This window comes from Typopeltis vanoorti, chromosome 7 (genome assembly GCF_054136105.1).
Source record: "Typopeltis vanoorti isolate ZY-2024b chromosome 7, IOZ_Tvanoo_1.0, whole genome shotgun sequence".
NCBI lineage: Eukaryota > Metazoa > Arthropoda > Arachnida > Uropygi > Thelyphonidae > Typopeltis > Typopeltis vanoorti.
The window spans coordinates 16,090,523-16,107,999 of NC_143555.1; the positions used below are offsets into that span (position 1 = coordinate 16,090,523).

At 36.2% G+C, this 17,477-nt stretch overlaps 1 protein-coding gene across 1 annotated transcript in view; it reads right to left on the reverse strand.

Moving 5' to 3' along the window:
* Nucleotides 1-17,477, reverse strand: part of LOC150104511 (WD repeat-containing protein 26) — a 400,251-nt gene that overhangs the window by 176,094 nt on the left and 206,680 nt on the right. The gene's annotated exons all lie outside the window — the stretch shown is intronic.

Genomic DNA, 17,477 nt, shown 5'->3' on the forward strand with positions numbered 1-17,477 from the left:
ATGCTTTAATACTGCTGATTAAAAACTCTGGAAGAAATTTTACTCTCGAATGACATAATGCATATGTAGCACAGATAAAGATTTTAATATATACAATCAGTGTGCATTTTCAGTATCAATTCTACATAAAGTACTTAAAAAATATAATTTCATAACTGGCCTTATTGGATTGCAATCATATTTTGAATCAATATATAAAGGGGGTAGGGTGGAGATAAAAACAGATGTTTGGCTACTATGACTGAATAGAAATGCACATTAATTAATGAATTAAAATAGTATTTTAATTAAAAAAATTAAGAGAAAAATCAAACTTAAAAACAAAAAAGACAAAGTCAAGTCAAACTTCTCATTATCATCCACATTTATTTTTATTAAACATACAATAATACAACTTTTATTTCATATTCTTTTATAAGACAGTCTCTCACAATTTAATGAACCCATCCATTTTCAAAACAAAACATATATGTTATCCTAAAATGATATATGCTATCAATAAGTCATTTACAGTTTTCAGCACATACAAACCAAATGTATAACTTGCATATAACTTATATGCAAGTTATACATGTGACATTATATAGTGGTATTATTCCCCCCCTCTTTTGGCATTGTTCCTGTAAAACAAAGTGTTGTCAGCTACTCTTCCCACTTCCTCATATGTGGTGATACTCATCTAGTTCCACAGCTTTGTTAACATCAAGCCTACTTAACATTCCAAATCTTTTAAATTCCTTAACTCTCAGTCTCTCCTCTTCATTTCCACTGTTATTTACTACTGTTAACTTCCCAACATGAAATTTATTGAAAAAAATACTCACTGAAGAGATCCACTACATTTTTAGCTCATGTGACTTATGTGGTACCCAAAATTCTCCAAGATTATGCTTTGCTACCTCAACCAATCCCCTATCCCCTTTAATATGCCTACCTTCAATGACATCCAGTGGGTATTCCAGTGACAGTCTTATTTATACATCACTTCAATCCTTCATTTCCATGATTTAAATGTTACGTAAATTTGAAAGAGGTAAATGTTTTTTTTTCATTTTTTTATTGTCTTTAACAATTTTAAACTGGAGTTTGTATTCTCACAGTGTTTAAAAAAAGTGCAATAAAACATTTAAAACTGTTTTCCATTGTCAAGAAGAATAAAAATAAACGTCAATTAACGGTTATTTAACAAGAAACCACAAGGAATAACTGCACTTCCCTCTTGGTTGGAGGTAATCTATTGAGAAGAACTAAGCTACATTGCTTTTTAGCCACTAAAAATGCAGGCAGATGCCTCATCATTCCATGTAGGGAACTGTACTTCTCTTGCTTCATATATGACTAATCAAGACATGCTTTGCTAGCAATGCTCACCTTATCTGATTTATAGTCGCATTCTGAATGCCTTGATATTTCGAACAGTTTACAACCATTTATTTCAAATAAATAATTGCTCAAAAATTATTTCTTCGTGAATTTTCCGAATTTGGAGTGCAGCACATAAAACCTGGCAAATATGCTCCTGCCTATGTTATCATGTTTCTAATGAGTACCCTGTTCTTTATCTCTTCCATAGCATCCTTTTCAAAGCTCCAACATAATTTCATGATTTATCCATTTCATCTCAACTTTAGGAATATGATCTAATACTGCTATCAGTAACTAATTTCAAATCATTCTATGCATTACTGATTTCTCTCCCCCTTTAATCACTGCATCTCTTCTGTACATTGAAGCTCATATCTGCCTAACTATCTTCCACATAATCACTCTCACCAACTGGTGGCACCGTTGTCAATGGTGACATCATCAAATGAGACATTATTAAGCCCAACACTTTTGCCTCTGTCCATGCTGCTTCTAACCTAAGTGACTCTTCCCCTTACTCAGAAGCTATTTCCAGCTTCCAGTCAATTCTTCCATAATCAATCTTTCATTATATGAATTATTTACACATAAACACAAGACCATCATAAACAGTTAATACAAGGTAGAATGCAAACAATGCATTTATTTGAAAAAGAGTGAGCTCCATAGGATTATATTTCCAGTAACATTATGTTCTAACTGAGGAAAAGGTTAATAATAACAGTATATATATATATATACATACATAAAATCAATGATGCATTATTTTAATTAGACTTTCCCATATATTTGATAACAATAGGCAGTCAGTCTGATTCAAGTTTGAGCAGTGAAGCAAGGCTTCAGCACTCTCCTTAAATAAACATTTAAATTTGTATCAGCAACGGTGTAGTAGATGTGATTCAGACCAAAGAATGTTGTGGCCTGTGATTATTCCATGTTGAGCCAATTCAGATTTATTGGATTTCCTGTGGAAAATACATGACTGATGTTCATGAAATTTCTTTTCTATTGAGTGTCCAGTTTGTCTGAAGTAATACAGACGGCATTCACAAGGAACTTAATATATACCTGGGAGAGATATCGGAGAGCATTTATCTTTTGAAGAAAGGAAAAAGGTTGAGAGTTTATTGATGGGTATAAAATAGCCACTAAATCATATTTCTTTAGAATTCTGGAAATTGGTTCCGAAACACCAGAAATGTATGGGATTGAAAGTCTACATACATTTCGTACTGTTTCCTTGTTGTTAAGGTTAGGTTTTTGTAGGAGTCAAACAGATGTTGTGTAATCCTTTCTGAGAAGCCATTTAATTTCATATATTGTTTGATATTTGAGAGTTCTTCCTGTAATTGATGAGAAGTCGAACAATTAGTCTTAGCTCGTCGAATTAAAGACTTTGATTCCTGTGTTTTGTGAAGGATGGTGTGCAGATTGTGGAAGAATGTAGTGCCGAGTGAAAGTAGGTTTTTGATAAACAGATGTAGTTAAATCACCTGATGGTGAGTGGATGAGAAGAACATCTATACTCTTTTTTGGGTTATCTTGGAAATAAAGAAATATACTACAGGCTGTACTGCTTCCGAAGGTAGCAGGATAGCTTGCTGTTACTATGGCAACAGTGAAGTGAGTCGCGTTTGTAACTAAACAAATCCTCTAAAGCCATCACTGCCTGAATCACAAGATTCTATGTATAACATTACATTATGATTGCTAATATGAAACTGCATGGCCAAGATGACTCTATACAATGTGTGCCTTTGGATTTTCTGGAATTACTGATAGGCTGTAACAAAGTAGATGTCATATAGTTTATTATAAACTGGTTTAAGATAAGCAGTGATTGTTTACATTATGAAGTGAACTTAACTCATCACAACACACCTTTCCGAACATAACATGTTTTATTACAATAATATATACATAAACACTCTTATCCCTTCATTAATTTAATGAAGAAGCTCCTCAAAACCACTCAGGCTGTGGGTAGTATCATCAGATTGTGCATCTTTACTAAATAAAGATTCAGAGCTGTCATCTACTGTGAAACACACGTTTTCCACCACCTCATCTATCATTCCATCAAGGGCCCAGAATTTTTCTTATTCTTCAATAACATGCGTTATGCAACTTTTCCATGTGCACTTGGTGATTTTTTGAAATCCTTTCATGACCAGGCTTTCAACATCTGAAATTTTGAAAGCTATATTTTTACATGCAACATGCCCCTTAACTTGTGCCCAGATGAGTTCTATGGGTTCAGTTCACAATGGTATGGTGGAAGACAAATAACTGTGTGTCTTTTCTGTTTGCCAATACTGTCACAATGCGATATTTTTAAAACTGACTCTTCACATTTGCCACCAAGTTCAATAGTTCTGTTTTCACCATATCAGAAATATAATCGATTCCTTTTCCCTTCAGCCACTTCTGAATGTCTTTTTTTTGCATGTAGCCTGAGATGGCACATTTTCCAGTTGGACAGAATGGTAAGGCAGATTTGTACATTACAATAACGATGTTAGGCTCAATATTCGGCAAAAACAAGTTAGTGAACCAATGTTCATAGTGCTTTCCATCCATTTCCTTATGATAATCAGCTTGTGATTTCTGCGCTCGTAAAATTTCAAGCCCCCCCCCCCCCCCCAGTACAAAGCAGTCTTCGCTGCCAACGTGCATTATGATTATACGAGACCCCTTTCTACTTAGTGCTTTCAGACCTGTTGTTAAGCTCAACAAAAATGCTTGACGAGCACTTTTTACTGTCGTCCTGAGAACTTTAGTGCAAGTGTAACCAGCATTTACCCAGGTTTCATCTGTATAATAAATTTTTCGTCCCTTGCGATGATATTTCCTAATAGAATGCAAATACTGGCAACTCCATAAAATTATATCTTCCGTTTCAAGTAATGCCAATGATTGCTTTCTTGTGGCATAAACAAAATCAAGGTCCTTTAACAACCAATAAGTTGTTGCTAATGTAATGTAAGGGAGATCGTCATCATTGTTTACAGCAGTCATTACCTTATATATATTATGAATTTTGTTCTTTCGGAAGAAATTGTGCGCTTTCTGATGAATTGCTGACAGCATAAAGTCGTTGTATTTCACTGAGCATGTGAAATACATCGACTACACAGTTAGCGTACACAGTTGTCCCATCGTGGTCAGTTCCTTCTTCATGTGGTATACTGCCGTCTTGCTTACACCTGTCAGTTCTGCTGTTTGCTCCACGATATTGCCAACTGTTACATCAGGATTTCTCTAACCGGCATAAACATTTAGTATGATGCACTTTTCAGAGCTTCTCGGAGTTTTTGCCTTTAGGATATATTACTAATTTAGGACTACCAAGAGTGGGAATGAACCACTAGTCATCTCCACCATGTTTAGGATAAATTCAACGGTCATCAGAGACCATGTGATAGATAATTGCATTTTCCAAAAATAATTTCTGTGTAGCAATTTAATGGTATGAAACATATAATTCTAGCATCGGCAAGTAAGGAAGTAGTAAAAGAATTATATACAAAGTACCACACGATATGATAACATAAAAAATTTGAGAAACTATTTTATGCAGCACAAGCCTATAGTACGAATGGTAAGAAAAGCCAGAAATATAGCTTATTCTGCTACTTCCAAGATAACCTGAAAAAAGAGTATAGAAAAGATAATGTAAAATCTTTCCTCTTATTTTATTTATTCTTATTATTTACTCTATATTTAGTTTATATTCTCTTATCTTTACCACTTGATTATTCTTAATTATACTAAAATTTTATCTTCAATCTTAATTCTCTTAACTTCACTCTCTTGGCGGATCTATACTTATAAGAACAATGCTAGTGGTTTGTGGGACAAAGGAATTACTAATGGCGGATACCTATTCCTTTGTCTCACACTGGTTCTAATTCCTTTTTTGGATTTAGGGAAAATTTATTTTTCACTGCGCCACCCCGAATCCTAGATTAACAGATAGTGTAGAATCGAGTAACCAGAACACAGTTTAGCATACAATCTTATGTTACTAAGAGTTACGTTTGCAGTCGTAGCCTCTCTATAAATTAATCTCCTGCTGTGGTCCGTAATTTATGAGCAAGTCATCAGTTAAACAAAAGAAACAAAACATTTAATTCAATTGAAACACTGCACATTCTATGAATTCACTCTTAATAAGTAATCTGCAATTGCTAATGACTGAGCACTAATTACTTAGATTCTCTGTATCTATCTTAGCATGCATGACAAAGAACTTCAGTTAAGGCTTACAAAAAAATCACACTTATTCATTAATACTAAGGACAATTATTAGCTGAAAAACTAAAATAGCTTCATGCGCTCTTATACAATTTCTTATCACAAAATCCTCATAACAATTTCTTATCACAAAATCCTCATAACATTTTCTATCATTAAAAGACAATTCTTAGGCTCCACGTGCTCTTAATCAAATTACTTAACAAAATACTAAAAATTCTCATTATTACTTTATCATCCAAAGGAAACTTTCTCTAGAGTCTTTCCTAAATTTTACATATATTCTTCTATTACACATATACACATAATAAAACATAGACTGTACGTTACCAATTGCTGGGGAATTTTCTGGCCACTTTATACATCTTGTCTGGGCAATCACTTTCGACACCACGTTCCTTCTGCTCTCTCTGAGGCATTCTTCAAAGGTTCAATCAGCACTTACTTCTGCCGCCAAAAATAGGTAGACGTTGTTCCATGGTGAACTCGTTCAACATCATAACGACATCTCCGTAAGCATCGGTGAATACCTTCTGCTGGGCTGGTCGCCGACTGGTAAATTGTTGGGAAATCTACAGTAAAGTTCCTCCTCATTGTCTCGAATCCGTGAGGAAGGAGGGGACGCCACGAGGAGGCTCCATACACATCAGCAAGACCGCCCAAAAACCTCGGAGCGCAGCTCCACACAAGAGTCAGAATAAAACTCAGCCTCAGAAGCACAAGAACACAAGAGAATAAGAGAGCTTCCTTGGCACTGCATGACTTTTTTAATTGCGCGCCACACGTTCACTCCACATCATCGATTACTCCTCCCATTTTCTCAGCGTCACATCACCCAGTACTGCGCGCCACACACAGAGATCTTAGCCTACTCTTCTGCGCGCATATGGGGGGGGGGGGAACTTATTTGCTTACGAAAGGGTGCACCTGTACTCTTTGATGCACATGTTTCGATTTCGGCCATTTCTATTTAATCGGATTATCTCTTTCTCCCAGCAATTTATAAGTACTTACACTTAAGCAGTTTAGCAATTCATAATACTTTATAATATCACATATTAAATAAAGGATTCTCAGCTTAGTAATATTTTAATGAAATTTACAAGAGTCTAGCATATTCTGGTACATCAATAATTGATTCAAAATTGAAAGCCCATGTTAAGTCTGAAGGAAACTTAAATTAATTTAATTTTTGTTTAATTCAGAACTTAACAATAATTTGTTGTCTTTTTCAATTTCCATAGTGAATTTAATATGAGAATGTAAAGTATTTATAATAGCTGAAATTGGTAGAGTTTCTTTATTGTGAGGTCACACAGTGAAAATATGTCAATATATCAAAATTAAAACGAAGGTTGAGGGTGTGTAGACAAAATTAGAGTGTCTTCTAGATGTTCTAAAAGTTGGCTAGAGCAGGGGAGAGTGGACTTCCCATGGCATTTTCTTCCACTTGGTTGTAGAATTTGCTCTGACAAACAAAGTATCCAAAATGCATCACAAATTCGAATAGTTTTACTATATCTTGTGAGAATGTTTCAGAAAGTAGGTGCAATGTCTCCTTGAGAGGTATATTTGTAGTTTTTTTTTTAATACTGTTATTAACCCTTTTCCTTAGAACATAATGTTACTGGAAATATAACATCACTAGGCTCACTCTATTTCAAATAAATCCACTGTTTGCATTCTACCTTGTATAAACTGTTTTTTTGCCACTGAAAATGGTCTGTAATTCTCAGACTGAAATATATGACCTTATAATAAATTGTTACCTGTACCTTGTGTTTATGTGTAAATAATACTGTGGCACAGGAAAATGGTAAAAATAATAATGGAAAACTCTTTCTCTAAAAGAAAGAGTTTTCCATTATTATTATCACCTGCTTTTCACTCAATTGTCTCATTTGATATAGCATGTCAAATTATCTCCTACATTTCCCTAACCTCATTTCTCATTAATCTGATCATTTCAGAATTCTCTCCCTCTACATTTCCTGGCCTATAGTACCATTCCACTAAATATCTAAAATTCCTGCTTGTTTCAACCTTAAAAAAAAAAAAACTACAAATATACCTCTCAAGGAGACATTGCACCTACTTTCTGAAACATTCTCACAAGATATAGTAAAACTATTCGAATTTGTGATGCATTTTGGATACTTTGTTTGTCAGAGCAAATTCTTTCAACCAAAATTGCATCAAAACCATTATAATTACCGTTTCTTTGGAGTTCTGCATAAATGGAATTTCAACTCTTCCATGATAATCAGTAATACTACAATCCCTTATATCCGTCATATTCTATTCCCATCAGTATATCGTCATCAATTGTTAACGATGTTTCATTAACCCAAATGATTTGTTGCTGATTTATTTTATCAAGGCTACAAATTCTGTCTCTTTATTCCTAATATTAATATCCTAAAGTCCTCTCTTTCATGCTATCACTCATCTCATCTATCTTAGTATCTTACACCAACAGTCTCGCCCAACAAATTTTTGTTTCTCTGATTACACACAAAATGGAGCAATTTTCTAGGAAATTTTTCAACTGCGGTACACTATATAATTTTTACCAATTAAAAAAAAAAAAAACATGTTGTTTAAGTAATTTTCCCACAATCTGCAAAGTCTGTTCTAATACAGCTAAAGCTCTTCAGAAAGAAAAACTAACATTAAATATTTCAAGATTACAAAGAAGACAAATATTTAAGTACTTGTCACCTCCACTAATGGGACATGGTGACAAATGGTACGAAACTTTAAAAAAAATTAAAAAAAAAAAAAGTCCTGTCTATTGGCATGTTTAACTGATTTAAATTTCGCAATTTTGTATCAAACTGAAATGTGTCAAATTTTATCAAAGATCCCAAATAAAAGATATCACTAAAGCTGCTTTAGATGGAGTAATCTCTCCTCCCCTTTCCTCCAAACCACTTAAGAGGATGCAAAAGTCATAGTACTAACAATCCTCTACATAGACTAGTGATTGAAGAGAAAGAAGGAACATGCTGATATGTTTTAAGAATGGCTAGAAGTTATAGTCCTTAAAAATAGATTTATTACAGAAATAGTTGGAACTGATGCCATCAGTTTATTTCCTTAATTTTTCTCAGAACTCTTATAATCTCTCCAGTATTTGATTAAGTGTTTTATTTCTAATTAAGCTCTAAGATTCTTAAGATAAAATTGGTATGAACACTGTCTTATACACTCATGAGCAGTTAAATTAGAGATACCTACTGTGTTGGCAAAATGGTGCTGTGGTCGCCCCGGCGAATGGAATAGTGCCATGTGGCAAGTGACAGGGATGTCATTTGCCACATGGTCGAGCATAGAATGGGGAAGACTCGAGATCTCAGCAATTTGATAGCGGCCAGATAGTTGGAGCAGATGTATGGGGCACTCCATCTCCGAAGTCATGCAGGCACTGGGCTTTTCACAGGCCACTGTGTCAAGAGTGTACCGTAAGTACACGGAATTGGGTAAAACAATAGCTGCAATGGTGTACAACGCGTCAATAAAGGGGACGCTGTCAGCTAGCTCAGATGGCAACAGTGGATAGACAGGCCACAGTGCCGCAAATCACTCGCTAATTCAATGCTGACAACAACGACGTGTGAGTAGCCACACCATCTAGAACCATCTCCTCGTTTTGGGGTACAGAAGTCACTGCCCAACTAGGGTACCTCTGCTCACTGCACGTCACAAGGCACAACGATTAGCATGGGTGCAGGAACACTGCCATTGGACCCTCGATGCATAGAAAAAGGTCGCCTGGACTGATGAGTCAAGGTACATGCCGATGGCAGGGTACGAGTGTATCGCCAGGCAGATGAAGTGATGGATCACTCGTGCCAGCAGGGTACAGTTCAGGCCAGTAGTATCCTTGTATGGGGACTGTTTATGTGGGATGAAATGGATCCCTTGGTACATCTATCATCATCCCTCACTGGCGAATGATATAGGGACCTGCTGTCAGACCATATGCACCCATTTCTGTGCCTACAGCACCCTGCAGGAGACCTGTATCTACAGCAAGGCAATGCACCAGCCCACTACTCCCGAATTGTGGCCGAGTGGGTGGGTGAACACTCCACGGACATGAGGATGCTTGGCTGGCCCTCGAGGTCCCCTGACCTCAATTCTATTGAACACATCTGGGATGCTGTCGAGAGAGATATATATGCGCCCTGGACCCTGCTCTGACCAATCTCCGTGCATCGTGGGAGGCTGTGCAGCAATCATGGATCAGTTTGGCTCCCCAATGCTTCCGGTGCCTTGTGGAGTCCATGCCACTGTCATCAAGGCGAAAGGGAATGCTACTCGCTACTAGGCAGGTATCTCTAATTCAACTGCTCATGAGTGTATATGGCCAGTTTGGTACATTGATTAATTTCTCATTCCATATAAATTTATTTAGCTGACTCCTTATGATACCAGCTTTGTTTATTCTATTATCTATTTCCACATTTAATTTGCCATCTTCACTAAAAATTGTGCCTAATTAGCTGAAATTTTTCACTTTTCTACAAGTTCTCCATTCAGGATGAAGTTGATGTTTTCAGTGTTCCTATGTAATTTCATAGCTTTTGTCTTTTTATTGCTGATCTTTATACTGAATTTATTACAGCAATTATCCAATTTAGTTAAGAAATCCTGCAAACTTGGATATTGTTTTTTTTTTTTTTTGATATGAGGCAAAATGCCACTTTCCTTCATAATATGATCCACTATGAAACAAAAGTAACACACGTCTCACAGCTGACTTTACATCAAACCATCTTTTCGTACCTCCTTCAATTTCAATTCTAATTGACAACTTACAACTGAAATATAGGCTATATACTGCTCTGTATAATGTCCCATTTCTCTTAGCACCTTGTCATATCCCTTTCCAAGTCTACAAATTGAAACAAATCCTTGTCATATTCTCACAATTTTGTTTTAAAGTGAAAATCTCACAGTCACTATTTAACTTGAACATGGGTTGTTTTCCTTCCAAATTTTTCCTAGTCACTTCTCAAGTATGTTTGTATAAATCTTACCTGGAATTTCATTAAGGAAATTCCTCTGTAACTCTTGAGTTTGGTTTTATTTCCCTTTTTATGGATCAGTGTTATAAGGTCTCTGCTCCAATCACCTGAAACCCTCTAATCAGGCTTTCTGAATTATGCAATGTAGCCACTACTAAAATTATTATGCCTTCATCCTTGGGAATTGCTGGTTCATCTACTCAAGCAGCATTTCCACATTTGAGGCTTTTAATGGCTCTACCTCTTTTAATGACCTTTTCTGATATGTACTTCTGAATGCATTCTTCTTGAATGGTTTCTACAACTATAACATCATTTCTTGTTTCACTTACCTATCTTTCGAAATAATTTCTTTATACCTCAAGAATATATTCAAGTTTTCATGTCACCTTTACAATCTCTATTTACTCTTATGATACTTTTTACTCCATTTCTAAGGTTTTCAACAGTCTCGAAATAATTTTTCTGTGTGATATTTATCTTTTATATTCTTACCAGTCTTCCCATTACTTTTCTTTAATTGACCAAGTTTATCTGATGTATATAAAAGATGCTTGAATACATTTCTTCGCCTTTTTTAATTTTTCTCTGTATTCTCTCAGTGCACATGCTGATTTATTTGTTGGGAACTTTCAATATGCAGCTCATAAAAGACCAAAAATTTTATTAAAGAAAAAAAATTAAAAATATGGGATGGTGAAATTATAGAAACAGAAAACATGCAGCAAACGGTTCAACAGTAAAAGATTAGAATATGAAATAGAATATAAAAGGATAAAGGACATACCTAAGGAAGAAGTCATATTAAAACACAGATAATCATGGAATGGATTTGTTTCTAATTTAGAACAATATATAAAAAATAAAATCCATATGTACATAAAATTTTGAAGCAACTCAGCACAGGTATTAGACAAAAAGTAAAGAATTTACAAATTTTTATTCAGAATTATGGACTGATAATTATAAACATCTAGCACAGTGATGAAATTATACAACAGAAGAATTAAATCACCAAGGGAAGAAAACTTAAGCACAGAATTATATAAATATGCCAGAATAAGAATCTGAAAGAGACATTATTATTATTACATCACGCCTCCAGGGAGTCCCAAAGACTCATCGAGGGAGGGCATCTACAACTCTTCATGTCACTACTCCATCAACCTTAATCACCTAACACCAACGCCATCTACTGCCGCCTACCAGAACTAGTACTTTCACAGACAATCACAAACATCCATGCTCACAGCGGGATTCGAACCTGCAGCCTGGAGAGCAGATAATTATTATAAAATAAAGTTTATTTAGCAGGAAACCCAGTCTAAAACTATGGTGTGTGTGTGTGTGTGTGTGTGTGTGTGTGTGTGTGTGTGTGTGTGTGTGAGCTATAATTCCTAATTCACACACACACAAGAAAGGGTAATAAATAAGACCCTGAAAATTATTGAGACACACCATCATCATCATCAAATTCCTGATATACACACACAGACAAAGAAATTAGCGCACCAAGAAGGAAGCATAGAATTGAACTGAAATTTTATTGGTGTAATGATACAGGTGAGTGATGCAGATGATGGAAAAAACAGAGCTAAAGGAAAATTACAAAGGGATCTGTGGTACGCAATCCGGTCATCATCATCATCAATAGCGTGTTGCACAGCCTCATGTGGCGTTACATACTGCAATATGGTCTGGCATGGTGGCGAACAGACGCCTAATGTTGTCCTGCGGCAGACTGGCCCACATGTGTTGGACGCTGTGCTCCAAATCCCGGATATTGCGGCACGGTGGGAGCTGGCGTTTCAGCTGCTCCCAAACATGCTCGATAGGGGACAAGTCCAGGGAGCGGAGAGGCCATGGAAGCATCTGTACATGACGTAGGCAGGCCTGGACAACCCGAGTCATGTGCGGACAGGCATTATCCTGCTCGTATAGCACTCCTGGTATCCCGACCAGGAATGGAAGAACGTGGGGCCGTAGGATGTCGTCCACATACCGCTGCCCCGTCAATGTGCCACGTACCACTACGAGGGGCGATCGGCTATCGTAGACTATGGCTCCCCAGACCATATTGTCTGCAGTACGGGAGGTGTGGCGCTCAATAGTGAGGTCGGGAGTCCTTGACCAGGGGTCCTCCACACCCGGACACGATGATCATCTGTCCCCAAGACAAAGTGGAACTCATCGTCACCGAAGACCATACATTGTCAGTCTGAGGTGTTCCACGTCGCTCTTGCCTGGCTCCACTGCAAACAGAATCGGCGATGTTGCGGTGTTAATGGGAGCACATGTAAGGGGCGCTGGGATCATAGATTCGCCTCCGCGAGGCATCAGGAAATGGTTCGTGAGCACACAGGAGCCCCTACATCTGCCTGTATAGTGGACTGGGTCACCGTGGGATCCCTCCATGCTTGCCGCACGATCGTCTCTAGCGTTGGTCCTCCTGATCCGACCGGTGCTGCTACGCCAGGTGGCAGTGCTGGAACGTGTCCACAGCTCCCAACACTGTTGGCCGATATGGTCAGAACGGTTCATGTGCACGCCTATACGGCACACCGACCACCCTCCTGTTTTCAGCCCAATGATCATGCCTCTGTCAAAGTCCGTAAGTTGCTTAAATCGACATCTCTGGAGTCTACCTGGCATTATTGTCACTCTGTACTCTAGCTTGCGTTGGCCAGTGCTTTTCGCTTTAATCGGCTATCGACTACATGTCGGCTTTATAAGGCTGCTGGTATGTGTTTGCAGCACCACTGCAGGGTGTGTGGGCATGCGCAATCGCACCAACCTTGGATCATTTGCATACCACCCCGCACTCTAGCTATTTGCTTAGTTTCGCTGTTGTACCATGTTTTCTTCCAGGTGTGCTAATTTCTTTGTCCGTGTGTGTGTGTGTGTGTGTGTACCCTCAAGGGGTGTACAGGATATGATAGTACTACATAAAAAATTACATCCTTACTAACTTCTTATCTACAATTTTCTTTCAAATCAGTCTGCTACCTGTCAAGACTCCAACATTATCAGATTTTTAGGGAACCATTATTATTTTGATTAGGATAGTTGATTAAAATTTCACAGGTCTTTCTTAAATTTGCATTCATAGCAGGTTTTTGTATGAAGTGTCTTACCAATCAATTTGGTGAAGGGTACCAAGAGAAGCCCGATTTACCAAAATTGTTATATTTATGTGTCGTTTGTCTTCTATATGGATTGGAATTGTGTGCTCAATTTCACCAACATAAGTTGAGTTACAGGTGCAATGGATCCAATATAAGACCCATATTTAGATGAGAAAGAGAGAGAGAGCAAAAAAAGAAATGAGAATGAAACACACACAGCCCTTCAAGTTTAACTGAATAAGGAAGAAAAATGAAGCCAGGTCCAGACTGTATTACAAATGAAATGTTAAATTTAGAAGATAAAAATATTAAATTAACCTGGGCCTCCCACCCCTGACTTTTTCCCATCAATCCCTCCCCCCACCACAAAAAAAAAAAAAAAAAAAAAAAAAAAATCTTCTTCAGATCCTTGTCTCACCCCCCCCAAACTCTCTCTATCCACTCTTAATTATAATAATAGTATCATACATATAAAAAATTCAGGTTTTTTTCAAATAATTCCCCCACATTCCCAAAAAAAACCCTTCCTCTAACAGCTTAACAGCAGATGAATGCATATCACTAGGATAAGGAGACAGAAAACAACATCCAAAAAAGGTATGTCCAAAATTTTTCTCCTATATTATTCTTCATATATTAGTTTTATAACACTTCAGTAATGCCCTAAGATTTGGGTAAAGATCCAATGACATTGTAAAAAAAATGGGGCACTCCTATACGAAAGTAGGCTATATTAGCCATTTAAATAATAGTTTATTTTAGATGAATAACATGTGAATTTTCCCAGAAATAATACCAAAATTTTTAAATTAATTTGATTATAGCATGGACTGAGTGAAGATAATCTTTATGCTAATCCATAAAAATAAGCACCAAGAAATGTGAATACTATAAAACAATAGTATTAATCTCAAATGCGAGTAAAATCATACTCTATATTACCAGAGAAGAAAGAATTAAATCACTTGAAGGTTCATATTTCTTTAGAACAGGCTAGATTCATTAAGGAAAAAGGTACTAGAGACCAAATCTCAGACACCTTAATGAGAAATCAAGAGAATTCAATAACCCTACTCACATGGACTACACCAAAACTTTTAACTGCATCATTTTTCAGTTTATGCAGTTAACACATTATCAGATTGTCTGTTTCCAAAAAGGAGTAAGGTAACTGTATACTATTTCCTAGACTCATCAACATCTATGGTGAGGAAATCATCAAGGAGTCTCTGGATGACTAGAATAGACAGCTCAAGAATCAATAACTAATGATACTGTATATTGACAACATAGTACTAATAACAGAAAATGAAAAGGACATGAATAGAATGTCAGAACTTGACATATGAAATTAAGATTAATATCAATAAAACAAAGCTGTTGATCCTAGATAGGAATCAAAATGGAAATACTTTAGGGCTGCTTACTAACATCGATAAACTTGATCAGTTTATCTCCATCTGGGCTTACTACTTTCTGCCAATGGGAGTTGGCAATGACTAACTCAGCTCACCAAGATCTGGAAGGACAGAAATATATCATCATAAAGATCATATTGGTCAGATCCTTGGCATTCTCTGCATTTTTGTTTCATGGCTCAAAGTCTTGGACACTGAAAAAGGCAATTAAGAAAAAAAATCAATGTTTTTGAAATGTGAGCTTGAAAAGGATGCTTCAAGTTCCTTAGACAGAGAAAAGAACCAACCTAGACATTAAAGATGAAATGAGTCCCTGCAACATGGAGAGACATTGAAAACCTCTTCATGCATGGAAAGATGCCAGCAGCTAGAAGAAAGGACAGGCCCTGTGGCATATGGCTAGATCAAATTCCTGCCCTTACTGGACTAAGGTTGGAGGATGCACCTAGAATGACAAAAGACAGAGACAAATGGAGAAGAGTAATGATATCCATATAATTTAGGTTTCTATAATTTTAGGATACTAAATAAGCCTAACTCACTGTGAAGTGTAGATTACAGTGCAATTGGTTAACTAATCATTGTCTTCAAATTATTTCTTAGTATTGGATAATGTCAAAACCTGATAAATAAAATAACATCTGAGGAAAAATACTGATTCAGAAGAAAAAGCACAAGCAATACAATGATTGTTAAAACTCAGAATAATATGCTCAAGATCAACTGTATAAAAGCATATCTACATCTGCTTCATACATTTTGAAGAAGTCTCAAGATAAATGGTGGGAGAATAGGGGAGAACAAGAGGTTATCCCTGGAAGCTATATAAAGAGGGTGTGAGAAGGGTTTTTTGAATGAAGAGTTGTGAATGATTGGAATGAATTGCCTGGGTGCATGGTGTGTGCAGAGAATTTGAATGTGTTTAAAGTGCAGTATGATGAGCTGTGCATATGACAAAGGGGACCTCTTAGATGAGTCTGTGAATCCAAGGGGTCTTGGGATAATAATAATAATAAACTTACAGGAATATCAGAAAACAGTGGACCACATACAAGAGATTTAAGGATAATAAAAAAACACACAATGGAATCACCAATCTGTGATAAAAATAACACCTTTTCAGAGTGGACAGATATAAAAAGGAGAAGTCTGACAAGGATGGGCATTTATCATCAGAAAGCTGGTGATAAATGCCCATCCTTCGGATCTTTTCAGAAAAGATCATGCAAGAAACAGAAACAGAGAGAGATCTCAATTGGTGGGAGTAAGCATAAATAGAGAATATAGAGAAAAAAATACTGAGAAAAAAAATATAGAGTATAGCAAATAAATTAACAGAAATATGTGATAATTTGATTCTAAAAAGGAAAACCTAGAAAACCAAGATATTAAAGGCAGGACTCCAGAAATCCACTCACCACGGGTAAGTTATCAGAGGTAAGTGGCTAAACACATTCAAAATGTATTGCCTTACTTTCTTTGCAAAATTCACATATTTTTGTTTTCATTTTTAAATATCACATTCATTATCAAGTTGTTTCATCATGGGCAGCCTTCAATGAATGTAATAAAGAAGGTTTATTTTCAACCAGGAGATGTAATTAATTTAATAAGTTAATTCCTTAGTAGACTATTTGTCCCTGCCAAATCTTAGTTTGTATGGAGATACTCTCAAATATATGTTGCAGCTGTTTCTGAAATGTTAAGTATTTCCTGTCTAGGACAACAGGTGTCAACTTTATAATCTACAGTTTAATTCTGAAATAAATAGTCAAGTATTCCCAAATAACATTTTATTTTGCTTAACTTGCAAGTTATCATCATTCTTATATTAATCAGAGATACCATTAAACAAAGAAAAAAAATTTATTTAACCAGATCGATTTTCATTTGTTTCTCTGCCAAATGTAATTCACTCTCTACCCAATAACCTTTAAGTCAATATGCAATTATAATGCAGTATTGATGTAAGCTTATTTTCACTAGTTACAACATAAATTAGTTTAGTGTAGTTATATACCTGAACATACATGATGAAAAGACTTTTTCATACAGTTATTTTAAAAAAACACAATTATTTTGCAAAGACGAGTTGAAGACTGAGTCATGTTAATAACATTATATTGTGAAAAACTAGTCTGGCTCTGTTTCTAGTGTTGTTTTCTGTTGTTTCATGAACTTATTTTTCTATTGATTATTTTTATAGACCAGGGGTCGCCAAACTTCTTTGACCGTCGATCCCTTCAAGAGTTTCTTGACTTTTATCGACCCCCTCT